The sequence below is a fragment of the Lolium rigidum genome, chromosome 5 (assembly GCF_022539505.1).
Source record: "Lolium rigidum isolate FL_2022 chromosome 5, APGP_CSIRO_Lrig_0.1, whole genome shotgun sequence".
In the NCBI taxonomy this organism is placed as follows: Eukaryota; Viridiplantae; Streptophyta; class Magnoliopsida; order Poales; family Poaceae; genus Lolium; species Lolium rigidum.
The window spans coordinates 119,419,498-119,433,557 of record NC_061512.1 but is presented as its reverse complement, the minus strand read 5'-3'; the positions used below and the strand labels follow the sequence as shown (position 1 = coordinate 119,433,557).

The 14,060-nt window shown below is 44.0% G+C and overlaps 1 long non-coding RNA gene across 1 annotated transcript; it reads right to left on the bottom strand.

Annotated features, from left to right (window-relative positions):
* Positions 1–1,807: 1,807 nt before the first annotated feature.
* LOC124654528 lies at positions 1,808–12,420 on the bottom strand. Its single transcript, XR_006988382.1, has 4 exons — positions 12,327–12,420; positions 12,192–12,235; positions 12,050–12,111; positions 1,808–2,693 (listed from the first exon to the last, which is right to left on the bottom strand). It is a non-coding gene; the product is annotated as an uncharacterized LOC124654528 (long non-coding RNA).
* Between the last annotated feature and the right edge of the window lie 1,640 nt (positions 12,421–14,060).

Here is a 14,060-nt window from a genome sequence, read left to right as displayed (position 1 = left end):
GCTTCAAGAACCACACTGCAATATCCATGACGCCCTTTGTATATACCTTGTCAAACAAACGGGCAGTTCTTCCATGACCAGTGCATGCAATCGATGTTTCCAAGCATCCCGAGAGAATCCTCTTGCAGCATTTTGTTCCATGATCCTTGCAGTTTCTTCTTCGGTTGGCCCTCTCAAGTAGTATTTGCCAAACTTTCCCACCACAGCTCGACAAAACCTGTAAATGCACTCAATGGTAGTAGAATCACTCATGCGAAGGTAGTCGTCATGTGTATCAGCAGGTGCTCTGTATGCAAGCATCCTCATGGCGATGAGAACCCGGCAACACCTACAGCGTCGTGCTTCAGCTTGAAGTAGGGGTCGAACTCTCGAACGCCGTGGAGGATATTCATGAACAAACCCTTGCTCATCCTATACCGGCGCCGAAAATTGCCGGCCTGTGTTGCGTCATCTACGAAGTAGTCGTTGTGCAGCATGGTATGGCCGTCTATCCTCCGCCGGGATTTGACTTCTTTCTCCCGGGCCTTGATCCTCCGCGGTGCGGCCTATTCCGCTTCTCCTCCTTGGCGTCAAGCATGTACTGGAGGGACGCGATGATCAGCAAATGCTCCCGGATGTCATCGTCGAAGGCTTGCTCGTCCTCCAGCACTCGGACAAGCATCTCGTCGTCGCTATCCATGTCTGAAGCAAAATTAATGGTTAAAATTCAGCTGCGGCTGACGAGACAATGAACCGCGGCCTATTGCGCCTACCTGACAAGGTGTCAAACACCTTATGTGCGCGGAGGTGGGGCGGATTTGATGCTGCGTTCTGGGACGCCCTTGCGAAGCGACGACGGCGAAAAGGCCGGCGAGAGAGCCAGCCGCAACGGCGGTGCCCGAATCGAGAAGAGATCTGCCGTCGAAACAGCCAGCAAATCGAGCGGTGGCGGAGGGGTGGAAGGCGCGGGAGGGAAGGAGCGACGAGAAATAAAAGGTGCAAACCAACGGTTATGGAAATAGTGGCCGGCAGGTGGGAGCCCATCACGCTTTTCTTTGTGTCCAGCGTGCCCGGAGCGTACCCTATGTAGCGGAGACGGCATCGAGGCGCCGAACACCGTATTGGGCCCCGCCGGACGGAAGTAGACTTTAGGGCGTACGGCTGGGCATGAATTTTTGTCCGACGCGCTTCAAATCTTTTTGGGGGACGATTTGAGAACGCGGCTGGAGATGCTCTAAGGAAGATTAGCCGCACGAAAGAGCAAGCCCTACCAGCTCCGTCCGTTGTGCGGGCTTCACGCAGCTGCACCTTTCGCCGGAGGTGAAGGGGTGGAGTGGGAGGATTCTCCATTTGCGTGGCTTTGATACAACACTCATTCCCACTATCCTCAATGAGTGAGTACTGAAAGCATGTAAGCGCCTGCTGACACCCTGGTTGCAAATTTGCAATAAGATCTACATTCAGATAGCTTCGATACTGTTGTGATCTCGAGTGTTCTTCAGAGTTGCTTCGAAATTATTTCATATGTTGCTACGTTCACAAGGCACCAATGACTCATGCATGTCAGCATACAGTTCCTTGTCACCTGCTTCTCCTCTTCAACCAGCCAAGCATGAACAGGGGGAATATGCATAAACTGCCAAGTTCCAAATTATGACAATCAACTTCTGAATTTAGATTAGAATAGCTGAACACGACACATGATATGAGATTGTATCCATCAACAAGGCAATGGAAAATTGTTTTCTACTTATTAACAGGAGAATTAAAAGCAACAGGCAAATATTAGAACTATTGTTTCTGCAGAGGAAAGCATGCTCAGAAGATCGGAACAGCAAGAGTAATGGTTACTGCATAAGCTTCTAAAGAAACTCCACCCTGGTAGACGTATAAAAAATTGAGTTACATCCTCCATGATCAATACAGAAATGATCACGATAACCTGAGTCGCATTGGCATATACACTTTGAATGTGACAAAATTTCACCATGGAATTTACAATTGCTTAAGCCTGTGCAGTAAAAGGGTCGTAACAGTTGAACTCCAAAGGATCCTTCAGCAGCTCGATGGAAGTCCGGGTTGAAGGGGTCCTTGAGTTCACCAACCATGGAGGAAACTAGGGAGAGAGGGCAGAGGGAGTCATCGGCACGAGCAAGGCGAAGGCACCCCTGGCATCAATACGTGGAGGTTGAGGAACCCCCACAGCCCCACAACTCGAGCTAGTGGCCGCATGGATCCCTCAGCAAACAGAGGGGCTTCCTTAGCGGCTGCCTCTTACATGGCAGCCGGTCTCCAAGGGCGCGACCCATTTCAGACTTAAATAGTGTCCGTTTATGTGGGGCATCTTCAGAAAACTTGGGACAGGGAGATGAAAACTCCTGGCATACCTTTCTACTCTACTTTAGCGCCTTCAAGAGCCTGAATGCACCAGTAGCAGCAGTGATAAAGCACCTTCTGGGTTGGTTATTTCTTTTAAGTGGCGAGATTTTTTGCGCTGGACCAAGTTTATGATTTGGAGATGGAGAAGATGAATTGGCCATTAACTTTTTACTCACACAGACACGGAGTTGTCCAGGTTTAAGCCCAGACCTAGGATCATAGGCTGGATACACCTTCACAGGAAACCGGGCTAGTAATACTGATCTCCAATAAGGGTAAAAACTTCTCTTTGTATATGTGGGATCCCATCCTCCGCCTCCTTTCTTTCTCACAGCCTGTCAAATATTACATTAGAGGTACATCATAAAAGAACAGAAACATCTATACTTCCAGCCAACACCTCTCTCTTGAGATGTTTTATGTTGATCAATACAAAACAAAGGTGTTTCATTAGATATGAATGATGTTACCGCAGTTTAGTACTTAAGCAGCATGCCTAAGCAACATAAAAAGCTATCGAACCAGCACAATGCATGGCACAAACATCTGAGCTGAAACATGCTTTTGTTATTGCTTCTAAAGACTATGTTACACTGCATCTTCTATCAGAATCTTTCTCAAAGGCACCAAATACATTTCAGATGCAACAAACATTTAAGAACATTAAGGTGTAGGAAATAACAATAATGTGGAAGCCCCGTTGGTGAAGCCCCAATGTTGATGTTACTTGTAAGCTACACAGTTCAGCTGTGTTATTAAGCTAATTAAGCCTACTTTTTATTACATTTGCCCCTTTTTGGTAAAAAAACTGATGGGAAACACATTAGGATGGCAAAGATGAACCATAGTTGGAATGCCGTGCTTTCGGCTACTGTCTTTTCTCTCTTATGGGGACATTTTGGTTTTGGTCAACTCTGTTTTGTCATCTCTCTCTACTTATTTCATGTGCACTTTGGTCATTCCTTTGGGAGTGATTGAAATAATTGACAAAGCTAGAAGATGTCTGCAGAGGAAGGATAAGAACAAAGAGAGAGTAAATTCTTTGGCTGCTTGGAGTATGGTTTGTAAACCAAAGGACAAGGGTGGGCTGGGTATTATTAACTTGCAACTTCAAAACAAGGCCTTGCTCTTGAAACATTTGGATAAGTTCTATAATAATGCTGATGTGCCATGGGTAAAGTTGATCAAGGAATCATACTATTATGATACTGTTCCACATGTTGTGACGTTATCTGGGTCTTTTGGTGGAGAGGGGTGATTGGCCTTGTGGATTTGTGGAGAGACATGACATTATGCAAGGTTGTTCAGGGTCCTCTACTTTATTTTGGGATGATAAGTGGCAAGATGACATTCTATCTGAAAAGTTACCAAGGTTATACTCTTTTGCTAAGGATAGACTGATCTCCGTTAAGGAGTTTTTGAGTTAACTAGCTGCACATGATGCTTTCCATTTGCCCTTATCTGTGGAAGCTTTTGATGAGTATAATCAGCTCCAAGATATCTTGATCACTACACCTATCCAGGATGGTAATGATATTTGGTCCTGGCAGTTTAATAATGGAATAAACTCTTCTAGATCTTTCTACAAACAGCAGTTTGTATTGATGCATGACCATTTGCTGTCCAAAATTATCTGGAAGTCTAAATGTATGTCCAAGCACAAGTTTTTTGCATGGCTGATTCTTCATGACAGGATTAACACTAAGGATATGCTTATCCAGAGGCAGTGGAAGGTCACAGATAATAATGACTGTGTGCTATGTCATCATGTTCTTGAGGATTGGAAACATTTGTTCTTTACATGCCTGTTCCAGGATATGGACTTATCTTCAGATTTAATGGAGGAACTATTCCATAGAGGAGAGTCTGGCGTTTGCAAAGGGTCCTTGTTTTACTGAGGTGGTAATCCTAGCTTGGTGGAATATTTGGAAACAAAGAAATAATTAGATTTTTGAGCATAACCTTCTTTCAAGGGCTGGAAAGTGGGTTTTGTCTTAGATATCACCATGCTTAAGCATAGGGTGAAAAGTTCTCTTGATGAGAGCCTGTCATCATGGCTTAGCACACTCTTGTAATTTTTGGTTCTTGTTGTACATCGTCTGTACATAGTTTGTAATTTTTATATAAATAGTTGGAATGATGTGGGCATTGCAATAGGTGATATGCATTTGGAGGCAACTCAAACAAGTGCTAAAGTAGCTATTTATATCTGCTTCAAAGGAAGGCAAACCAACCATGGTAGATGTCGAGTGCGTCAGATATGAGGAAAATCCTAGATAAAAAGAATTCCCATCCGTAAAGAGAAGTCTTGATCACTATTTTTTTGCTTGCCTCGTATGAGCAGCAGGATCCAAAGGGATGGAAGAACAGCTATTGAAAAGGCTCAGGATATAAAATAAGTCAAGAACCTGGAGGCCCCATTAGGTAAATCCAAACGTTCTGGCCTAACAATTCTTTTGCTGCTTTAGATAATGAGGTGTTGCATGGAAAAGCTAAAGCTGCAGGTATTAACCTGGGTTGTAGCAGTACTAAAATTGATGATAACATTAATACAATAAAAAATGTGGAACTGGACAGAATTTATAATTTCCAAAAAGATCACCGTGATGCCAACTATGGCATGCATGAGAGCGAGCATGTTGATTACATTAGTGATCAAGATGTTAATGAGAATGCTTGGATTGAGGTCTCTGATAAGAGAAGGAGTAGGAAAAAACTAAGATTTAAAAAATGGTAGTTGCTTTAATTTGGAATCCTAGGGGTCTGAATAGACCTAACAAGCTTATTCATGTGCATGATCTCATTAGATAGACATGCCCTGATATTATCTGTTTCTCAGAAACTAAAAAAGTGGAATTCACCCCAACACAGCTTAAACAATTAGACCCTTATGATAAATACAGTTGGAATTGGCTCTTTGCCAATGATACAGCTGGGGGTATTATTGTTGGAATTAGTGTTGACCTCTTTGATGTTATTAGATGGGACATTCATATATATTATGTCTCTGTCTTAATCAAAAATAAGAAGGATGGGATAATGTGGATAATTATTTCAGTCTATGGTTCTGCTTATGAGGACCATAAGCTAGATTTTATAAATGAGTTGCATAATGTTTATGCTAATTGGATGGGGTCAACATTAGTTGGAGGAGACTTCAATCTCATTAGAAAAAGTTGTGAGAAGAACACTGGGAATATTAATCAGCATTGGGCTGATTTGTTTAATGAATGGATAAATAAATTTGGACTCATGGAGATAAAAAATGTCACTAGACAGTTCACTTGGGGTAATAACCAAGAGAATATGATTATGAATTTGCTTGATAGTCTTTGTATCTACCTGCTGGGATAATATGTTTAGTAATGTGTCTGCTAAACCAAGGGTGGGGAGTGACCATACACCTCTGGTTGTTGACACTGGTGCCATTAGGCCACCAAAAACTAAATAATTTAGGTTTGAAAAATGGTGGCTTCAAGTAGAGGGGTTTGATCAGGTTGTGGCCAAGTTCTGGTCAGCTCCTTGTTCCCTTTAAAAATCTATTGATAGATGGCAGTTTAAAATTAGGAATACAAGAAAAGGTTTGAGAGGTTGGAATGCCAATCTTGAAGCTAGTCAAAATAGGAATAATAGGGAGTTGGTGGGAGAGTATGACTTACTGGACATTGCTGCTGAATCCACTCATTTGTCTCCTAATTCTAAGAAAAGAATAATAGACATTTCTTCTGATTTAACTAAAATTTGGAAGAATGAAGAGATTAAAGCTAGACAGAGATCGAGGAAAAGAATAATCCTTGAAGGTGATTGTAACACTGCTTTTTTTTCCATGTTGTAGCGAACCAGAGAAGGAGGAAGAAGCAAATCAGTGGGCTTGAAGGCTCTGATGGGATGGTGGAAGATAACAAAGGTATGCTTGACATTGTTGTTAACTACTATAAAAAATTGTTTGGTTATGAAAATAGACTAGACATTGATTTGGTAGATGACTTCTGGCATGAAGATGAGATGGTTACACCTGAGCATTATAATATGTTACACACAGATTTTACTGAACATGGCATGATGTCAGGGAAGCTATCTTTGGCTCTTATGCTGAAGGAGCCCCTGGCCCTGATTGTTTTCCTTTTTATTTTATCAACACTTCTGGGATTTGATCAAAGATGATTTAATGGCAATGGTTCATGACTAGAGTTGGATTTATTTCGGTTGAACTTTTCACTGTTGACTTTGATTTCAAAAGAGGTTGATGCGCCTATTGCTTTGACTAACTACAGTTTTAATTTTTTTTGAAATGTGCAACCAATAGGTTTTGTGTGGTTAGTGAGGCCTTTATTTCTCCTAACCAGACAACTTTTATTAAAGGTAGGTAACATACTAGAGAGTGTTGTGTGCGCACATGAAATTAGTGATCAGTCTGGCTTTATCTTCAAACTTGGTTATGAGAAAGCTTATGACAGAGTCAATAGAGATTTTTTGTTTGAAATGTTAAGGAAAAGGGGGCTTTAGCTCCAGATGGCTTAATATTTTGAAAACTATTCTAGAAAAAGGCTCTGTGGGGGTGAGATTAAATGATGAGAATAGTGAGTTTTTCTTGACAGAGATAGGGTGATCCTGCCTCCTCCATTCTTTCAAATTTCATGGTTGATGTTTTTACAAGAATGGCTTGATGCAAGGCTTAAATAATACTGGTGTTGTGTTGTTAGCATGCAGTATGCTGATGATACTTTGTTATTTTTGAAAAAATGACCTAACCTCTGCAACCCACTTAAAGTAGATGATATATTGCTTTGAGAAAATGTGTGGGATGAGGATTAACTTCCACAAATGTGACCTAATTCCCATTAGGGTTGATGAACATGAGGCACAGGTGGTCTCTCGGACTTTAAGTTCCAGAAGAAGTTGAGAAAAAAGACTTACAGCCCATAATTGATAAAAATTTAAAAAAGGCTGCTGGTTGGAGAGGAAAACTTCTTAGCCATGCTGCCAAGTTGGAGCTAGTTAGAAGTGCCCTTGCTAGTATCCCTTTATATTTGTTGTGTGTTATAAAATTCCCTAAATGGGCAATAGTCTTGATTAACTCACAGATGGCCCACTGTAGCCCATTGTCTGTGGGATAATTATGAGGGACACTATAAGTATCACTTAGCAAATTGGGGATTGGTGTCACGAAAAAAGGAGTTTGGAGGACTAGCATTCCAAGCTTAGCTGAAATGAACATGTGCCTCCTTGCTTCCTGAATTAAAAGATACCAGCTAGATGATATCAAACTTTGGAAACAAGTGATAGATTATAAGTATAATGTCAATAATCCAAACATTTTCTCCTCCACCTTAGTGGGTGTCTCACCATTTTGGAAAGGAGTTGTTTGGGAAGCTAAAGCTGCTAAGCTTGGGTATCAATGGAAAGTGGGGAATGGTAAGAAGATCAAATCTGGGAGGACCGCTGGTTTGGATCTTCCAGTCTTGCAATTCAATACTAGGAAATTATTTCAGAATGGCACTATTGCTGAGTTGTGGGATGGGGCACAGCTTAAAGTGACCTTTAGAAGATGCTTTGATCACAAACAAATGTTGTTATGGTATGAGGTATTGCAGATTGCACAGACCCTCCAGATTAATCTGACATGGAAGCTTGAGTCAAATGGCTTATATAGTGTGAAATCCCTATATGCAGTGGTCAAATTTAGGGGGATTTTACTTGTTTATATACAAAATGTGTGGAAAATTAAAGTACCACCAAAAATTCACTTCTTATGGCTGTTGTCTCATAATAGGATTCTCACTAGAGATAATCAAGTTAAGAGACCAAACGTGGATGATCTGACTTGTGTCTTTTGCAATGAACCTAAAACAAGTACACAACTGTTTTTTGAGTGTGGTTGCTAGAGCTATTTGGCAAGAGATTTTGCATGTGACTAGGTTAGGATCCTCCCAGGTTTCAATAGAATCCTTGGCTGCTTTCTGGGAGCAGAATAAAACTCATAAAATGCTTAATATGATCAATGCTGCAGTATTATGGGTTATCTGGCTCACTACTAATGAGCTATGCTTTAATCGTACCCCATGGATGGGTTTACAGGTCATCTGGCAGAAGACAACCTACTTCCTTGCTCAATGGATTGCAAAAAAGAAAATATGAGTATGAAGGTGATTTCCTTGGAGGCCTTAGCTCAAGCTCCACCACTACTGTTGTGGCCGGATCCTGGCTGATTCCAGTGAAGAAGATGATGACATCTGCTGAAGTGGAGTCGATGAACCAAAGCTGCTTTGAGGGCGAGGGTGTCAAGATTACAGCTTCTGGCGGACAATGCCTTCATGCTTGTGTGTGATGGAGAGCACTTCAAGGTTGTTGACAGAGTTTAGCTTTCCCTTCTCCGCAAAAAAAGAAGTTATGTTGGTAGTCGCTTGATGATCAGGAAAAACGCATTCGATGTCTGTTGAAGGGGGTGGCCCTGACGTTGATCTACGGGTGTGCTAGCGCAGTTCCAATGTTGTACGAACCAAAGATAATGGTGGCCAATGTGCGAGGCCTTAATGATCGCGAACGGCGTACGGATGTTAGGAGTGTAGTGGGTACTTCGAGTGTGTCCATTGTATGCCTTTAGGAGACTAAGCTTTCAGTTGTAACTCATGCCATTGTTATGGAGAAGCTAGGCGCGGATTTTGATGCTTACTTCTGCTGCTTGCCAACGACTGACACGCGAGGTGTGGTGATTGTGGCATGGGTGAGCAGATTGGTGCAGCTAGATAGCGCGCATTTCAGTGCTAACAGTGTCACGGCGAGGGTGTCTCCCTAGGGGGGAACCATGGTGGTGGTTGCTGAGGTTGACAAGGTCGCCTTCCTCGCTGAACTTCTCGACATCTGCGGGATTCACCAGGGACCATGAGCTCTATGCGAGGATTTCAATATGATCTACCGTGATGAAGATAAGAACCACGGGAATCTAAACCGCAGGATGATGGGCAGATTCCGTCGCTTCCTGCTGCGAGCTCAAAGAGATCTACCTGCACGGGCGACGCTACACTTGGTCCAACGAGAGGGAAACTCCTACCCTCGTTCGGCTTGATCGGGTGTTTGTCATGGTTGCCTGGGAGGAGCTCCACAATAGATGCACGTTGCACTGCTTGGCGACGGTGGTGGCGGACCATTGCCCTCTCCTCCTAGACCGTACCACACGGTCGGCGGAGCAAAAACGGCTCTAGTTTAAACGGTTTTGGCTGAAGTTGGATGGGTTTAGTGAGGTGGTTCAGAACGCCTGGGATGTTGTTGAGGGAGACCCGGACCCCTTCCGGAGGCTCACCGCAAAATTGAAACGCACGGTGCGCAGCCTTTTGAGCTGGAGCGCCAAGAAGGTCGGTTGTGTCAAACTGCAGCTGATGATACTGCGGGAGGTGGTGCTGAGGCTGGACATCGCCATGGAATCACGGCAATTGTCTCCGGACGAGTGTCGACTCCGGGCCCACCTTAAGCATGCCTACTTCAGCCTGGCCTCCCTCGAGCGCACGATGGCCCGCCAACGAACTAAGATTGCATGGCTGAGGGAGGGGGACGCCAACACAGCCTTCTTCCATCAGCACGCGGCATACATGCGCCAAAAGAACGTGATTCATAGCCTGCAAGTGGATGCGCGGTTGTCTCTAACCATGTGGCCATGGCTGAAGCGACCTTTACGCACTTGACCTTTACGCACTTTGAGGGCCTGCTCGGCACCTCGGCAGACCGGCTACACTCGCTGGACTTGGATTTTCTAGGCACCCACTCAGAGGACCTTTCCCAGCTTGAGGCAGCATTCACTGAGGAGGTCCGGGAGGCTGTCAGCTGCGTCATTCCAACCGCTGGTGGGCCGGCTAGCTAACAAACTCCCCAGCATCCATGGTGGTACTAGCAGCGATCCCGCTGCACCAGCTGATGATACTAAGCCTTAATAGGAAGACGGCTGAAGCAGGTCAACAAGATCTTGCGAGGGTTCCTCCGGGCCGGTAGGGCGAGACGCCAACGGTGGCCATTGCCACGTCAGCTGGTCCAGGGTGTGCCGGCCACTTGCGGCTTGGAGGCCTGGGGATCCCTAATCTTGCGCGATCAGTCTCAGGGAGCATTGGATTTGGAGGACGCGTACAGCCTGCGACCTTAGCGAGGGCTCGATATGCAGTTCTCGAAGGTGAAACTAGATGTCTTTGCGGCCTCCACTTCGATGGTGGTCGGCAATGGGGAATCCGCCCTCTTCTAGGAGGACAGATGGCTGGATGGCAAGTCCTTCAAGGAGGTGGTGCCTGAGGCCTACGCGTTGGTGCCTAAACGCCGCGAAGCGCTGATAGGACGTGCTTGGATCCCTGACATAGTTAGCGCGCCGAGCGCCCTTGCACCCTGGCGGTACGTGCAGTTATGGGGCAGGCTCAGGGCATGCAACTGTCGACGGACCAGGATAGGCTGATTTGGCGTTGGATAACGGATGCCCAGTACACGTCTCGATCCTGGTATGACACCCTCTTCCAGGAGCAGTCATCTCAGGATCTTGGAGGCTGAATTGGAAATCCTGGGCGCCACCAAGAGTGAAGTTCTTTATCTAGCTGGCCTGCCTCGATAGGTGTTGGACGGGCGAAAGGCTAGCGCGGCGTGGTTTACCGCACGCGCCTAGATGCCCGCTCCGTGGAGACCATGACGCACCTACTCATTGGGTGCTCTTTCTCCAGGACGGTCTAGTACGAGATCTTCTAGTGGATTCCATCCACCTCAGGTCCTCCCACGGTTGAGGGTGACTTCGCTGAGTGGTGGTCGCTGGTGGTGCGGACCGCCCCTCGCCAGCTGCGCAAGGGCACTTCATCGATAATCATGCTTACTGCATGGTGGATTTGGAAACACCGGAATGTTGCGGTCTTCGACAACGCGCAACCTTTGGTGGCATCCCTGTTCAACGACATCAGGGCCGAGGCACGGCAATGGGCGGACGCGGGAGCCCGGGTGTCCGCCAGCTACTCCCCTAGAATAGGGCTTTCTTCTTCTTGGGTCGAGTTGTAAGGCGGGGTGTATGTCCTTCCAGGGACTTGTACATATAACCTTCTTATCTATCAATGCATCGAAACGCAAGGCTTTTGCGTTTTCGCGAAAAATACATGTGTGTGTAAACACACATTAGGTATTGTGTACTTGTGTAGCTCATTTAATGAGCAGTAAAAGCAGCTTGAACCTATCCAGGTTCAGTAGCCAAAGTCCATTAGAATATGAATACATGTTGGCTGAATACAGTTCTACAAAGCTGCTCAGCTTTGCAGCACCAAAACCATCACTTTGTGCTCTAGTTAGTGACCCATTTGTGCTGCCATAAGGTGTAGGCAAAGCTGCTTGGTGCTGCTGCACCAAAATCAGTATTAAGGTATAATGGGCTACCTCTGTTTGTGTAATGTGCTACCGTGCCATGAGGGAGAGGCTGTCATTTCCAACAGTTGTGATCTGGACTCGATATTAGGGCATGATGAGCACGGTCAAAAGTCAAGAAAATGCGCCTAAAAAACAAAGATTTTATTATGTATCTGAAATCATTCAATTTGTAAAAAAATTACTTCTTTACAAAAAAATTGAAATGTTGATGTAAAATAATTAGAACAAGGAAAGGGCAAATATTCTTATAGATTGCGTTACCCAACACCATCAGTCTATCCAAAACTAGATCAACCCCAAATTTGATTATCTTTACCTTTTCCTCTGCAGCATCCAGATTGGCCGTTCCCGTAACTGCCATGTTTGCATCTGTAAGCCCTATTATCCATTTTTGAAAAGGGGATTAGATTAGGGATCAGTTTATCTAATATAAAATGAATCGCTTGAGCCTGACACACCTTTGCATGACTCTCCGCTTGACTTTCTGCAGTCATAAGGCCGGCTTCAAGAAATGGAGGACATAAAATAATCAGAAAATAACCATTTATTCACATAGGAAATTATATTGTGTGAAGCAATACAAAGAGTCATACAGGTTCAGAGTGTCCAAGAAATCTCCGGTATGGCAAAGTCCGTACTCTTTGAGGATTGATGAAACATGTCGAAAGGCCTCCACATGGGACACCTACATGACATACAAGCCTGTTGTATGAGGCAATATATCGCTACAATGTAGCGATTACATAACCAATTGTAACCAGCAAGATGATGGAAAAAAATTGTTTGAAGGAGAAAACTGCAATTATGGAATATGAGTTGTTAGGCAATAGAGTGCAAACAAAGTTATCACACTCAATTCACTACTTGGTTCATGTTCTCTATTCATGCACCATGCAATAGCATTAACAAACCACTTGATGTTGATATTGGCAATTTTACTGCTAAAAGGATACAAGGCAGTGGCAAAACCAGAAAATAGGCATAAGTGAAGCCAAGAACAAACAAAATTTGCAGTTCACATTGTACGCATGTCAGATAATATTAATATGTAGACCAGGTGTTTCTGTCGCCAATGTTTTTACTATTTATGCATGCATTAAGTATTCACTGTAAGATTCGCATTTCCATGACAAAAATGCACATGGTACTGGAAAAGGAACTAACATTCTCCTTCTAGTTGTTGTGTGTGACTTCAATGCATAAATCATCAATAATTGTATCGATCATGAACTCGAATAGCAATCTCCTTTGCAATGGAACAATATCAAGCAATGTCTTAGAAGATGAAGCACAAAAGGTGTTCTTACAGTTTTGTTTGTCTGTTCGATGATGAAGATAAAAGTAAATAAGTAGCCAAACAGGGGATCTGATGCAGATGCGTGTATGGGTGAATAACAAAAAATAAGCTGGTTGTTACTAATATTTTTGACGATAAATAGATATCTCTATGCACACCACTTTTGTGGAAGCATAATCTTGTGATGTTTTTAATGTGAAGTTGAAACTCCACCAAACAGAACGAAAGAAGACTCAGCATGATGTGAAACAACCGATGATCTGGAGGAAGTGCTAGATTTTACTAAGTTCATTTCTGTATAGATTTGTTGAACAGAATGAACACTCATTACAAAGTTGTTAAATACTGCCTTTGTCCATGCTTAGTGGTTCAGCAAGCAGCTTAGGCCCACCGGTTCCTATTAGGCCACTTAATTAGGTCTGCATTAAATGTGTAGATATGTTGGTTGGCTAATTAAGAGGAGACAAATCCACAACACATAAAAATCAGGAGCATGCTGGCAATGCATGTGCAGAATACAGGTCCAGGAGCAACTCTTGCATTAGGGCATGGGCGATGCATTTCGACGCCCAAATTGTCCGCGCGCGTCCGTTTACGTCGGCCCGCGGATGCGAAAATGTCCGTTTTTGTCCGCGCGTCCGTTTGCGCCTGGGGTGCCTCCGGTGGCCCGACACATTTTCTTTCTACTTGTTTTTTTTCCTCTTCTCCATTTATAAACATAGTTCCAAACATTACACAAACTAATACATATTGGGAACATGGTTTTACAGAAACTAATGCATAATTGGGAACATGGTTTGCACAAACTAATACATAGTTTGAAACATGGTTTACACAAATTAGAACATTGCAAAATGAGGAAACCTAAGTATTGTTGGTTTCCGTATGTTCGCTGCCAAGAAATAACACTCTCGCGCACACTCAATCACGCAAACTGAAAAATCCAGCTGGTAATTATAGCCCTGTTGGTCCTCCAAGGGGGAACATAAAGAAACCGCCACTACTGGCTTCAATTGGCTCGTGGCCATAT